General features: G+C 36.9%; 1 long non-coding RNA gene across 1 annotated transcript; it reads right to left on the bottom strand.

Moving 5' to 3' along the window:
- Positions 1–10,022: 10,022 nt before the first annotated feature.
- LOC149949456 (uncharacterized) lies at positions 10,023–10,469 on the bottom strand. Its single transcript, XR_016479799.1, has 3 exons — positions 10,417–10,469; positions 10,253–10,343; positions 10,023–10,136 (listed from the first exon to the last, which is right to left on the bottom strand). It is a non-coding gene; the product is annotated as an uncharacterized LOC149949456 (long non-coding RNA).
- Positions 10,470–14,675: the final 4,206 nt, after the last annotated feature.

The raw sequence follows: 14,675 nt of genomic DNA on the forward strand, positions 1-14,675 counted from the left end.
CGCCTGGTGTGTCAAATACTTGGACATAACGTTTTTAGCGCCACCTACAAAGCTTGAGAGTAACCTAGGAGTTACCAAAACATTCGTCTGCTAGACAGTATTTCGAACTTTAACGGTTTTTAGCTTAGGCCACGTCGAAGAAATTTGCCCGAAAACTATATAATTTCAAAGAAAGTTGCAATGAATGTTAAGTTTTAAATTTAATTATGGGGAAAAATTGTTGCTTTGACAACTGTCGTAGCGATTCTAGGTGCCATAAAAATATAATTTTTTTTTATTGTGACGGGTGGGACAATACAGTCCGCTCGTCCATTTGATTAATCAGGTGCGAGATATGTGTTACGGCCACGCCAACGGGGGGATACTTGGGGATAGGGTTGGGACACCCGTGGCGGAAGTATGACAACCACCCGTTGGGGTATTAGTGGTCGTCCTCACACGGCCTTCCACAAACTCTGCCTCCCGGACGCCTGGGATTACAGGAGTGAGCCAAAATATAATTTTTTATCCAGTTCCTAAACCAAACACGTAGTCATAGTTCACATTTCCCCCACTAGATGGCTCCGTTGTAGTTTTATGTCCAAGGGTTTGAGGCTTTGAGCAGCCTCTCACTTGGCCCCCCGGAGTGACTTGAATCCTCCTAGGCCTACCGTACTCGGGTTAAAGCGAGACTAGAGGATTGAGGGTTTGACGCCAGAGGGGGGTTAGACAGTTCGACTCGTTCGAGGGATGCGAGCGAAGGGACTCTACATAAAACCTCGACGTGCGGCCGCGGCGGTATAATAAGCGGAGTCGCTGTACATAGAAATCCAGTGAATAGGGAAATCAAAATTGATATAAACTTTAAATTCATCTCCTATTATTTGGAATTATTAAACTGGTCACCTTCTGTTTTTTGTTATTATTTCGAATTAATAAACTGGACACGGTGACCAGTGACCCCCCAAATTTTGAATAAATAAACTGGTCTGAGCAATTAATTAACTGGTCTTTGACCACCTGACCACCGTTATTTCCAAGGCTGGTCACAGGAGTCTTACCCTTGCCTATACTAGGCTCATGTAAGACTAACAACGTACGAAGTTACGAAGGGGAGGGCGGTAGGTGAATGCGACTAGCAAGCGCTTCGCAGACTGAGACTTTCACTTTTAAGTGAAAAATCCATTCCCGACCATTCCCGAACTGAAATTTTCCATTCCAGTCCATTACCGACCAAATATTTTTCATTTCCATCCATTCCATTCCCGAATATAATTTTCACTCCCATTACCGACCATTCCCGCTGAATAGGGTAAATACCGTTTCCATGCAGCTCTCTAATGCTACGGGTGAAAATCTTAATGATCCAATGTATGAAGCTAAAGGTAGTGTTGTCTGCAATAAATTACTGGAAATAATAAAAACGTATCACGATCATGTAGGGGGTTGAACTGTAAATTTCTTATTAGCTGGTTCATTTAGTAATCTTTTTTTTTAATTTTATGGACTTATTTCCGGCACTTGAGTAATGTTGATCAACTCCAGAAAGAAGCTATTAGAAAAAACTCACCAAGTTAATCCTTTTTCAGGGGCAATAAAGTTATTTCTTCTTTGGTAATACCAAGTCTACAGACTACTTTTGAAAATTATTATATATAAATATGTATATACATACATTAAAAGATAATTATTTACGTTTTACTCGTAATTTTATTTAATTTGATTATTATAGGTAATTTCACCTTTTTTATCTCCTACATTTAGTTAACTAATACATTTTTATTTCGAGCAATATACAAACTTTCGTTGTCCACCTCCCAACCACAACACGTTTTCCGCCGCGTCACTGGTCTTCCCAGAATCTTCGTCCTCTTCGGACCGCGTTAGCGTTATTCGTCATATTCCAAAGGGTGCGCTAAGCATGGCGGCATTAGCTATGCCAACCGTTATAAACAATGCCGTTCGCGATAACTCCCTGGTCTCTTGGAGGAGTTTATTCTGTTTCTCTTCGGTTTGCTTTCAAGTTCCTTTTGTGTCCAAGGGAAAACAAGTTTCTCTGACTACGTTGGTTAAAAATAATACCAAGAGGGTTCATTCAACCAGTCTAGTTCGCGCAAATCGTTCGCGTCATCTGCTCGGAAGACTCTTTCGTGCCTAACGATTCTGCTACGTACTACGTACTTAAAAGTAAACACACTTCTGGTAAAGACCACCTTGATTATGCTTTCGAAGCTGCTGACTTGTCGGCCCTGCCGATACTTAAAGGGAATAGAACCTCCAACGTGTTCTTTATGGAAGACCCCATCAATTTCCTTTATTCCCTTCACAATCAACGATTATCAGCGCCGCAAGTGTGAAAAGTCATGGGAGGCAGCGGAAAATATTGGAACCCTCGGAAGGCGACAGAAATACCAGAGGTTATATTCCCTTTAACGTGGCTGATTCCAATGTAAATGCCGCTGTTCTGTCCTTCCCGTCTGGTTCGGCGGGGGGTCTGGATTGTTTGCAACCTCAACATTTGGAGGATATGATTGGTTCTGGCGCGGGTGTGGCCGGTGAAAGCCTGCTGAAATCCCTAAGCAATCTACGCAACCTCATTCTAAATGCGAGCTCTTAATTCTGAACCCAGGTGGCTTTAACGACCAGCACTTTCAATCTATGTTTGCCGCAGCAGCTCCTAGAATGAAAATCGTCGCTCGACCTAATTACGCTCTTCTTGGTGCGCCCCTGTCTACTGAAGCTTTTTTCTCTTGCATAGCAAGTAAGTCTGAGGAATTAAAGGTGATGGTCATCACAGTTTCTTCCTCCTCAAAAACTCCTTGGCCATTCCGAAGTTGTCGTATCTTCCGCTCAGCGCTCCTGCGTGGCTCGCAAGTCAATTCAAGACGTTACCAATACGCTTATGGATGAAGCTCCTTGGGAACAGTCGTCTCTCCTCGTAGCCAAAGGTGGCCCAGCAATACGTCATGCTTCAAAACTAGCTCTCCCAGCGTTTTTGTCGTCCACCTCCAGCGTCGCTGATTTGGTGAAAAGTATTCTCCCAACCTATGTTTCTTCTTCTCCAGACCCGGATTTTCGCGATGCACTTCGCCAGTGGGGAATTTTGACGGAGGCGATTTTACCTTCTCCAGACCATTGGGGTCATCAAAGAGTGTGGGATAGTTCTCTTATTGAAAAAACCGCGAAGCATCTTTCTGATGGCGCCTCAAGTAATCGCGATCACGCCCATCTCTGGGCCGCTACGCAGGGTGAGTCGAAAAAAAAGGGCAAATGTTCCGGGCTTGAAAACAGATAGCTATTTAAAGCGGTGGTGGTAAATGTCGCGGATCTTTTGGCCGCGATAGTTTGGCCTTGGTCCATTCCATTGGTTGTCGTATTCGAGAAGAAACCGGGGAGCCACGTTCCACCAGGGAACACTTAACAGAGGGAAAGGCAATGACCCGGCGGAGAGCGTCCGAAAATACCTTCTCGCTCGCTTCTAAACGCGCAGGCTTATTTTACCTTTGCGCATGCGCGCGCTTCGAATAAGTTACGTACTTTTATTGATAGCGGAGGTCACCTCGTAATTCATACTTCGCGGTACTCAAGGGCATTGTAACTGCTGACAATTTTGACAGCGCTAACAATGCCGGACTTAATCCTTCCACATGGAGAGGTCGGGAGAGCAGGGAACACATAACAGGTGGCGCAGTACGTCACTCGCGCCTGCGCTTTACGGTATAGAGCCTGGTATTTGGCGAAGCGGGAGAGGTAAAATTCAGCCAGGTTTTTAACGTTGTGCTGCCTTTCCCTCTGTTAAGTGTTCCCTGGTTCCACGTAATATTAGACACAATGTCAACGTATCGTGATCGCGATACAACCGGGCAATGCCGCATCGGTGCTGAACACTTTCCCGCTCGGCACCTCCCTTGGGGAATATCTCTATTGCCTCTAAGGTATTTTGTTTTAGTATATTACTGTTTGTAATTTGTTCATGAAATAAAAGGAATAATACATTCCTGTTCATAACATCTTTTAACTAAGTATTAAAATTCGCCAAAAAACCTTGTCGTATCTAGTAATTATTAAATGTATATCTGTTTGATTAAATAAAATACAGTGACTACAAGGTTTTTCCGAGTGTAGGTGGCGCCATTTATTTTTGTTTATCTGATACATAAGACACTCGACTTCACACTCGCAGATTTCACAGGGTCTCTACTTATTTCTATCTCTATGGCTCGGGCTAAAGACGCCAATAATTTTAAAAGCCCAAAGCCGCCCAGTGATTACCTCCGGTATTACTTTTTTTTCTCAATATACGTCATAATACTAAGAACCAATGGAAAGCACCCGCGGTTTTTGAACTGTCGCAGAATGATCTATCATCAAAATAACATGGGTACAATGAGAAATGGTACACTACCCCTGAAGGGTTTTATTATGAACTTCTGCTACTAACTAAATATAATTTACATTAAAGTCCGTCTTATTTTAAAAAATAGTACTAAGTTGTTCAAGCTATTTCCACCAATGGGAAAGCGGGTGAAAGGTTATCGCCCTTTGCCCCTCTTTTCTATTGGCAATGAAGAAGCGTGACCTTAAGCTAGTGGCGTCATCTAATCGGTGGCGGCTCTTAAAAAATTCCCTCATTAAATTAAATTTATATTTAATAAAATTTAAAATACGTCTAGCTCTCGTTGGGGTAAGACTTAATTTTTCGCTCCATTTTTTAGCGTAGTTTTTGCCGGATAGGCTTCGCGGAGTCGTGTTCTCGTTTCCCCAACGACAATGTCCTCGAGGCCGAGTGATCCCGCGAAAGACAAACCACCGTACAACCGCCCAGAACCTCCAACTACTACTCGAGATCACGCCGTTGTATTCAGCTGCGTCCCAGAGATTTCCGCAATTGAATACGCCATTGCAATTAACAAAATCATCGGTAAAGCTAACACCACTCACTGCGGCCGAATTTCAAAGAAAAGAGTCTTAGCCTACCTACGCACCCCCCAAATGGCTGAAGACCTGGCGATGTCAGGCTTCGAGATCAATAACACCCGAGTAAATGTCGAAAAACTCACACGATCATCAGGAAAAAAATAATAATATCTAAATTAATGCCCGAAATTCCCAAAGACCACCTTAAACAAATAATATCAAGCTTTGTCAAACTAGAACCAGATATAACAGAAATCTATAGAAGTCCTACAGCGGAAGGAGTATTGCTATTAGGATACCCTCTCTTCAATTCAAAAGGTAGGTGTACTTGTAACTCGTGAAACCATAAGTGTATAATATTATTACATAAGTGTGACACTTCCTATTTTTCACATGAAAAAGCTTTACTGAGAGCTTTTCACAAGACAGACTGCATTACGGGCTTCATCACCGTTTTGCGTTCACTTGCCCCCGCGTCACACGTAGCCTTTGGCAGCGCCTCGCTAGGGGGATATTTTCTTCTTGCGCTGACGTCACTCCATTACTAGCTCTCAGTAAAATATTCTCCAAAGTGGCAAACTTATAGAATAATAGACTTATTTACAATTTTAGTGTTGAAGTTCTGGGATTCAAAAAATATGAACAACTTTCTAATTATTTATTTATGAAGACATTTTTTTTCTGGAATACTCTGCTGGTAAGACTAAAAGAACCAAAAAAGTTCATTTAAATCTCGAACCTACCAATACTATACATCCGGTTTTTTGAAAATAAACTTCTACACATCTTAAAAGATCCTGAAAAAAAAAAAATAAACTTAACGCCTACATGGCAACTTTGTTTCAACCAAAAATACAATAACATATTATGTAAAATAGTACGTTACAATTGCTACTCCTGTATTAGCTGCAAACCTATATGGCTTAAAAGTACCGCGAAACATATTTATTTCGAATGTTCTTTAACCCAAAAGTTTATTTCTTAGCTGGAACCTTTAATCCAGATTTTAACTTAAAAAATAATTGTTATTGGTTTTATTCTGTAAAGAAAAGCAATATATTTTAAGAAGTGTACAATTTATATCAATATTTGTAAACTTTCCATACCCATCATTTAAAAATTAATTTACATGAAAAACCGTTGAATAAGATTATAAGAGAAATTATAACCCAGCATTTTACTGAATGACTTTTTTAAGTGAAATGACACCACTGTATTTGAAAGTTTTATAAAGTCTCGAATCTGTGTTTAAAGTGAGTGAAAAGAAATAATTGTAAATATGGAACTAATTTTATTTTAAACAGTTAAAATCTAGATTCTAGAGAATGGGGTAAATTGTTAAAATTTTCCATTTTATTTTTGTAAAACAAAAATTTAAATATTATTGAAATATAAAAAAAAATATTTAATAAAGAGTGTATATTTCATAATATAGCAATATTATCATTGGAATATTCACGCATCAATAAAATACCTTTATTCCACTATATACTACAGTTCATTTAAAAATTTAACGAAATAATCTTTTTCGAGTACTCTTATTTCAAATTGTCTATTAGAAAGATGGTGACCCATTTCGAAATACGTGTGACTAAACGTTGCAATGTTTCCCAATTTTCATGGGTCAAAAATCCACTCACAACCCTAAGTTTTTCAAGTAAAAGATAAAAGAAAGTGTAAGTTAATTTAGTTTAACCAGAATTATATATCTATTACATACGAATTATCCACATAAGAAATCGTTATGAAGAGGTTTTAGGGTGGTGCTTTTCCCCGGCTAATCGCAGCTGTAATTGCCCTATACTAGACCTAAGACATTTATTATATACTTAATGATCTAACCTAACCTTACTTTAACTACAGACCACCTACCTCAAGAGGGACATGTATCGCTGGTAGTAATTTAAATTTTTTAGAGATGCACCGATATATCGGCCTTTTTTTAATATCGGTATCGGCCAATATCGGCTTCGCCGATACAGGTATTAAAAATTCTTTAAAATTAAGAAAATTCTGTTAACTAACTAATGATAATATTTTATTTGATTGGCCGCGTCACGGACGCCAGACTTCAGAAAAAAGATCATACCTTTTTTTTAAACTGGGGGTTACGAGTGTAAACAATTAAAAAACATTGATTTTCGATTTGTGATTGGAAATATGTAAAATGAAAAGAAAAATATTTGGATATGCTCATGAAAACGTTTTTTATGGCTAATTTGAATAAAACTGAACCGTCTTTTACAATTTTTTTTATCATATACTGTTATGATAGATAACTTTATTAATGTCGGCCGATATATCGGCTGTACCCATATCGGTGCATCCCTAAATTTTTAATGTCTCGAATGTGATGCGGCTTTTTTAAGAGCACGCCATCTCACGGCAAGTAGAGGAAGTTTTAAAGGTAAAAGCTGGCTCACGCACGACTTTTTATTTATATTTCCTAAAATTAGGATTTTCTGTTTTCTGTAAAAAAAGCCGCATCACTTTTGAGACGCCTTTCATTCTAGGTTGATCCAAGTCCTTTTTGGAGTAGGTGGTCTCTGCTTTAATCTAGCCTAACCTTCATCTGACTTAAATAGGTTGATTCGGAAAGTCAGTGTTTAAATATTCTGTTCCTCTTATCTTGTGGAGATTCAGCTCCCCTAAGTCATAACGTCGTCTGTTTGGTCGCCTTCTGTGACAGTATCCAAAGGGCCACAGGAACTTTGAAAATTCTACCTGACTTTCAAGTGGTTTCTCGGAATCCGAGCAATCAAATTCTGAAAACAATTTAAATGACACTTTGTTCCCTTTAAAGTAGTGGTTCTCATCCTTTGTCACTCGTGGGGAAAAAATTATTTAAATTTTGTCTGCCGAAACTAATTCTATCATAACACAGCTCAAAAGCTCGTGGAGCCACTAGAACAATTACTACGTTTAGTATATTCTTTGGAAATAGCGCGGACTAATTATTACAGGGGCATTTCGGCTCCCCTGAAACACTAGCCACATTTCTTCCGATCCCTTTACCGACTTAAAAAATCGCACTAACTCTAGGCATGTGCAAAGATATCACAAGTAGCGGCCATGTTTCAAAAACAGGATTAGCGTCTACTGTTTTTTAAATACGACACTTAATTATCCCGACCGAGGGATAGTAATAACGATTCCAAAAGAAATTCGGTGGCTTTAATTAGTCCAAGATTTATATTTCCAATCAATATTATTTAGTTGGAAGTGCTAAGCTGGTTCTTGGAGCAGCAACGATGAGCTGTCTGCGAGCGCCCCGCTGCCACTAATAAATACCCTTTGATCTTTATTATATGAAGCGTTTTCCTGACATATTTCCAATTATAATTAACCATCATTTGCGTGACTAAAAGTGTAATAGCGAGCTCAGACGAGGTCATCGATTACGCCGGAAGTTCCTGGCTGTTAAAAACCAATTAGCCGTCTAGTTACAGTATCAACGTATACAAAGTCAATCAATTGCCCATTTGTCTCAGAGTCGAAAGGCGTAATTATGGATTACGAACTTGACTTTCATGCGAGGTACTTAAAGATGCGTGGATAGATCTGTCGAAGACTCAAAGTTGAAGTACATGTAATTGTAGATCGATAGACGTATCTCTGCTCTTAAAATTAACCGTTCTTTGCGTACTATATAGCAGAAGTTATTGATAAATAAAAATAAAATTATCTAACAGCACAATTTCTTGGTAACATACTTTTACCTGGATAAGAATTAAGGACGTGGAAATTTTAACAGACATAAAAATGAACCCAAAGAAATAAGTTAATATTGTTGCAGATCTCTAAAAAAATATTATTCCCGTAGTGGGCAGTCCGTTTTAATGAAGTGATTTCTTTGGTCATTGTCATATAAAATGCGCTACACGATTTTAACATAGTCTGTTAACAAAAACGTATTTTTGCTCCCGAATTACCTTGAACGGTGGGATTTTTTCATGCTGTTATTATATTATAGAACACGAGTTAATTAATATAAAGATTTTTAAAAGTAGTCTGTAGACTTGAAAATGTCTAAATGTGCAATACAACGTTGTGGTAATAGAAATGGACGCTATAAGCAGAGATACTGACAATATAGAGATATGAAACTCCGCCTGAAAAGCGACCCCCGGAATTTTAAAAAAATCCTGAGCGGAGCGACGCCTAACGGCCGGGAGAAAGCGTATTTTTCGAAATCCCAAACAGCGGATTTCAGACGCAAAAATTTATATACGCGTTTTGTCTTAGAAATTATCATCTTGAGGGTTTGTATCAATAAAGAAATATGCCTGGAAGTAATTGTTCTGTAAAATTTTGTAACAGTTCCAAAGAAAAGCAAAGGATATCCTTGTTTAAGTTTCCAAAAGATAAAGAACGGTGGGAAAAATAAATTAATAGCTTTTGTTAGGCCTATCTTTAATATGTGGTTTTTCAATAAACTTTGCTCTGAGAAATGGCTGATAATGTCAGAAGAAGCTATTTTATTTGAAAGATGCGAAACATTTGCATCATAATAAAATATGCGCCCTACATTTTGAGGATTCTTGTTTTATGAATAGTAAAACCAAAAACCGACTGACATCAAACGCTATTCCAACAATATTCAAATGAATTTAAGCCAACAAGTAAAAATTGAGTTTTAAGTATTGTTTATTTATAAGTTAATTTAAATGAAACATATTTCCCAATATATATATATTTCCATATATCAAGGACTATCATAAAAAAACTGGTACAATGAAATTTATACATTGGTAACGGGGTCATAAGTTAAAACTCAATTTTCAAATAGAATCTAGTAAACGGTCTGTAGAAATGGTGGAAGAGCGTAGGAGCTAGGGGGGCAATGCCCCTCTCTAGAATTTTACTGGGAGAGGCAACTAATGTTATTGCCCCCTCCAACATTTTTGTCAGTTGAAATCTTCGCAAGGCTCAAATTATCGTTTTAAAAGCATATAAAGCTTATAGAACCTCAACTGTGTTTAAATTTCAATCTTTTCCCGCCAATGTATATAGTTGAAAAATGTACAAATGCATTTGGAAAAGCTACACTCCATTAAAAATTCAAAACCATTCTCCAGACCCCTTTTGGTTTCACTTTGCCCCCTCCAACTTCTAGAAGACCCATATAATAATTCCAGATGATTATGATGAAAGTCTTCCATCAGCAAATAATTATTATCCCAGCGCATGTTCGGAGGAAGACTTTCAAATTTGTAAAAGTTCCCTTGAAAGCCAAGGGCCTGGAAAACAAAACACACTATCTTACATTTCAGGATATGTCTTATCTCGTTGTAATAAAAACCACAATTGTGAATCATGCAAAACCAAACTTGTAGATGAAAAACAAACACTCAACCAGTCAAATATATTAGCATCATTTAAGTCTCGTGATACATCAACATTCAGTGGCTTGACAATACCAACTGAAAGATTCCAGAGCTACGTATCTGAGATCAAGGACAAGTTTGATAAACTTTTCCCAATGGTAATACAAATGAATAAAGTCAAAGAGAGGATTACCAGAATTATTTCAAGAACAATCGATCAATCTTGGTTTATTTCAAAAGATGAGATGCATGTGTTGATTACTCGAAAGAAATAATCAATTTTTTTGTACAACTTTCCATTCGTAGTACATTGGAAAAACATAATTTTAACCACAAGTATGACAAAACCCCGAAACATCTAGATCGCAAATTACTTAAGGTTCAACATTAACAAATGCTTACCAAACATTTTAGTCGTTAACCATTTTGATGACATATACTTGGATTAATAATATTCCAATTATTTATCCCAGAAATACCCTTGATTAATGATCATTAATTTAACCTCTGGCCCTGATTCAAGTAACAAAGGTCTAAAATAACATAAAAAATAGTTAATATATGAACTTTCTTAAAATAATTAAATATAATTAATTAAAAACTTACTTTTTATCTTATCTTAATAAATTATATTGAAAATCCTCTAAGCAATCGTATTTCTTTATTAAAGCTGCACATATGATTCATTGAATTTCATTCAAAACAAAACGTAAACCTACTACAAATAAACACGAGAAGAAAAAGCCTTCTCCCGGCTGATAGATGGCGCCGACGTTAACGAAAAAAAAGGGGTCGCAGCGATGTATAGGGAGTTTCATATCTCTATATTGTCAGTATCTCTGCTATAAGCCATTAGATATGAGTTTTTTCAAAGTTCCAGCCGTTATAAAAAATCAGTGCCCTGAAACCTTAAAACTATCGGAACAGCGAAGGCATTTATGGCTGAAGATTATTGGTAAACTTTAAAGGGAATATAACCTGCAAAGCAATCTTTATGGAAGACCCCTTCAATTTTTCAAATTTGCCGGTACAGTGGCGCCGAATATTTTTAAAGCCAAAGGCAAAAGTGGCCAGAGCTGCAAACGTTGGTGTTCCACACCAAATACCTGAGGTTATATTCCCTTTAACAATGCCAACAAATTTCTATATTTCCGCAAATACATATTTTTCGCATATACCTAATTTTACCACTCCCAGAAATGCATCCAGCACAAAATTTATTCTTATCGTTATTTAAATTAAATTTAAAAATTAATAGCACCACGATTAGCGACTAGGAGATATCACAGACAATATTTAAAACCGTTCCGATCCGAGATGGCGGTTTGATCTTTACGCGGGAAATTCGAAATTGGGACTAAGCCCCGCCTCGTGAATACACACTATTACCAAAGAAGAAATAACTTTAGAAATTGGAGATGTTTCATTGTCCTTGGAAAAGCACTAACTTGAAAAGTGTTTTTCGAAAAGCTTCTTTCTGCAGTTGATCTGCTTATTTTCCGTAGTCCTATGTTCACATTAATATGGGTGATCCTTTTTATCAGAGCATTAAGATGGTGTTGCGAGCCAAGTTCGTAATCAAACCTGCGCTCGTTTAATGTTGGAAAAATGTCTTCTGAGAGTAACTGGCGTATTAACAAACAGTACTTTTAAATTGATGTTTTTAGTGACTGTTTTTATTGGTCCAAAGTAACTCACTGTTTTCTCAGTTAAACTAAAAATATTAAAAACAAAAGTCGATGGAAAACGTAGTCAACACTTGCGTTTTAAAAGGAGTAAAAGTTTAGGATCTTTTGCATGGTTAGTTTTTGACAACATATTATGTATATTTTATCTTTGAAAATAACATGGGAATCTGAGCACTTCTAAGGATCCCCCCTGTGAAAAATTTAAAAAAAAAATTCAAATTTCAAAACTAAAAAAAATAGATCAAAATTAACAAATGAAATGAATTTAATGACATTTTGATGAATTTTGGTCAATTTGATCAAAATATGTAAAAATTGATCAATTGTTATTTTCAATGGGACAATATACATAATGTGTTGTCAAAAACATTTTCGGTTTCCATGGCAAATCTAATGCCGATTGCAATTTTTCCCTTGGTGAAATTTCATGTTACCATAAGGTCTACATACCCACCTAGTTTCCACAAAATCGGTGATTATCACCTCGGGTAGTCTCCTCGTGAGTTCAGTTTTCCGTGTCACGTGTTAAAAGTCTACCACGAGATCCCCCTTTATTTTAACGGCCCCCACAGGGAACACGAATTACACTGCCTAGCCAGTTCAGACCAATAATTTCCCCTCCTTACTATTCCTTCATGTTGGTATCCAAAGCGATGACGTTGCCACTTTTTAGCGTTTCAATTTTCGTGACTAAAGTGTTTTTATATGCTTTTTTTTCTACAATAGTCACCTATTATTTTATTTTTTTCATGACTATATTTTTATTACGTATTACTAAGACAAATATTCTTTACAAAAGTTTAAATGCAAAAGAAAAAAAAACACTTAAAGATTGTATAAATTGTCCTCGAGGGAGGAGCCAGGCGGGAAAGTGTTCATTACCGCGGCCGCGTTACCCCGTTGCACGGCAATGCCGATACGTTGTGTCAAAAGCACAAAACTGAAAACGATGCTCGAGAGTTGAATACTTTGCCTTTTTCTTCAATTCAGCCTGGGTAGCAGCCCAGAGAGGGGCTGTAGAAGAAGAAGCCAAGTATGAAGGCGCCAAAGGGTCGTTGCTTATATTTTAAACATGAATTTCTAAACCTTGAAAACCAAACTGAAGCTCAACGAAATCTTCATTATCCAAAGCTTTTTTGAAAGATCGATGTGTCCTGACAGTTTCAATTACGCGGCAGTATTAATTTAAAACATTGGTCTCCAGCCGAAAGAAAACTGTAATACGTTAAATATGTAAAAAAAATTATTTTAAGAAAAAACTCATAAATTCAGTTTCTTCTTAAAACTATATTTACCCAAAATAAATAATATATTCTATAACATATATTATTTATTTTGTATAGAATATGTTATTTATTTTGTATAGAATATATTATTTGTTTTGTATAGAATATGTTATTTATTTTGTATAGAATTATTATTTATTTTGTATAGAATATATTATTTATTTTGTATAGAATATATTATTTATTTTACATAGAATATATTATTTATTTTGTATAGAATATATTATTTATTTTGCATAGAATATATTATTTATTTTGCATAGAATATATTTATTTTGTATAGAATGTTTGTATTTTGCATAGAATATATTATTAATTTTGAATAGAATATATTATTTATATTGTATATAATATATTATTTTTTTGTATGGAATATATTATTTATTTTGAATAGAATATATTATTTATTTTTGAATTCACTATCCCCTACCTGGCCGCTGTGAATGTTGAGACGATTTTTAAGTATAAATAAATAATTCTTAGTAGAGCGGAATTTAAATTATCTAAAGTTTTAAATTTTAAGCTATCTTAAGCTGTAAATAGACAATCTTTACTAATGATAACTCTTTTAATATTGATTTACCATTTTTTACAATACGATTAAATATTGAAGGAAATTCAAATTGGGAATCATTATTTCCACTCTATTGTTTCTTCCATAGAGATAGAGATAGAAAAGAAATAGTGGGAAGATTACCGCGTTAAGGCACCCCTGACGTAGACAGGAACGCCGAAGCAAAGTGGGAAAAAAAGGTCGCGAATCACAGGTCTCTCCAGATTTACAAGAACAAAGCCAAGCCGAGCAGTGAAGATTTCTACGACGGGAGTTTGTCGAGTGGTCTTCTCTTTCAAGCGCGGACAGGAGCCCTTTTAACCGGCGATAGGTGCGAACAGCTCTTTGGCAGCTCCAGTCGTTGCGTACAGTGCGGAGCTGAAAGAGAAATGCTAGAACACGTCCTTCTGGAATGCCCGGCGCTGGCGATTTTTCCGGAGATCGAAGACTGGAGAGAGGGGTCCTTTTATCTGCCCTTGGAAAACATCATGGGGTTTACGGATAGCGAGTGGAACCCGCCATTTTTAAAACATCTCCTCACTAAATGGTTCTGGCAAAAGAAGTCGGCAAGAGATCTCGCTGAGAGTAGCGGATGAAGACTCTAAATATTTTTTATTCTTTTTATCAATTGTTACGTATTGTATTTTTTAAATTTTGCTCCTCAAAATAATTGCTGGTTGTGCTCCCCAAAGCGGAGCCGCCCTGTTTTAAAAGGGCGCGTTGTATACCGCGAACCGAATAAATCCATTCCATTCATTCATTCAAAGCGGAGATGGGCAGAATTTGCAACGCCATCTATCCTTCCTTGGTTTACATCAAATGACAGTTGATTTTCCAAAAGGCATAATGTATTTCATTTCACCGCGCGTCGATGGCGCCACGTTATCTGCCCATCTCATGGCTTCCTACATTGGCGAAAAGGGGG

Source organism: Leiobunum rupestre, chromosome 3 (assembly GCF_980474605.1).
Source record: "Leiobunum rupestre chromosome 3, qqLeiRupe1.1.hap1, whole genome shotgun sequence".
In the NCBI taxonomy this organism is placed as follows: Eukaryota; Metazoa; Arthropoda; class Arachnida; order Opiliones; family Sclerosomatidae; genus Leiobunum; species Leiobunum rupestre.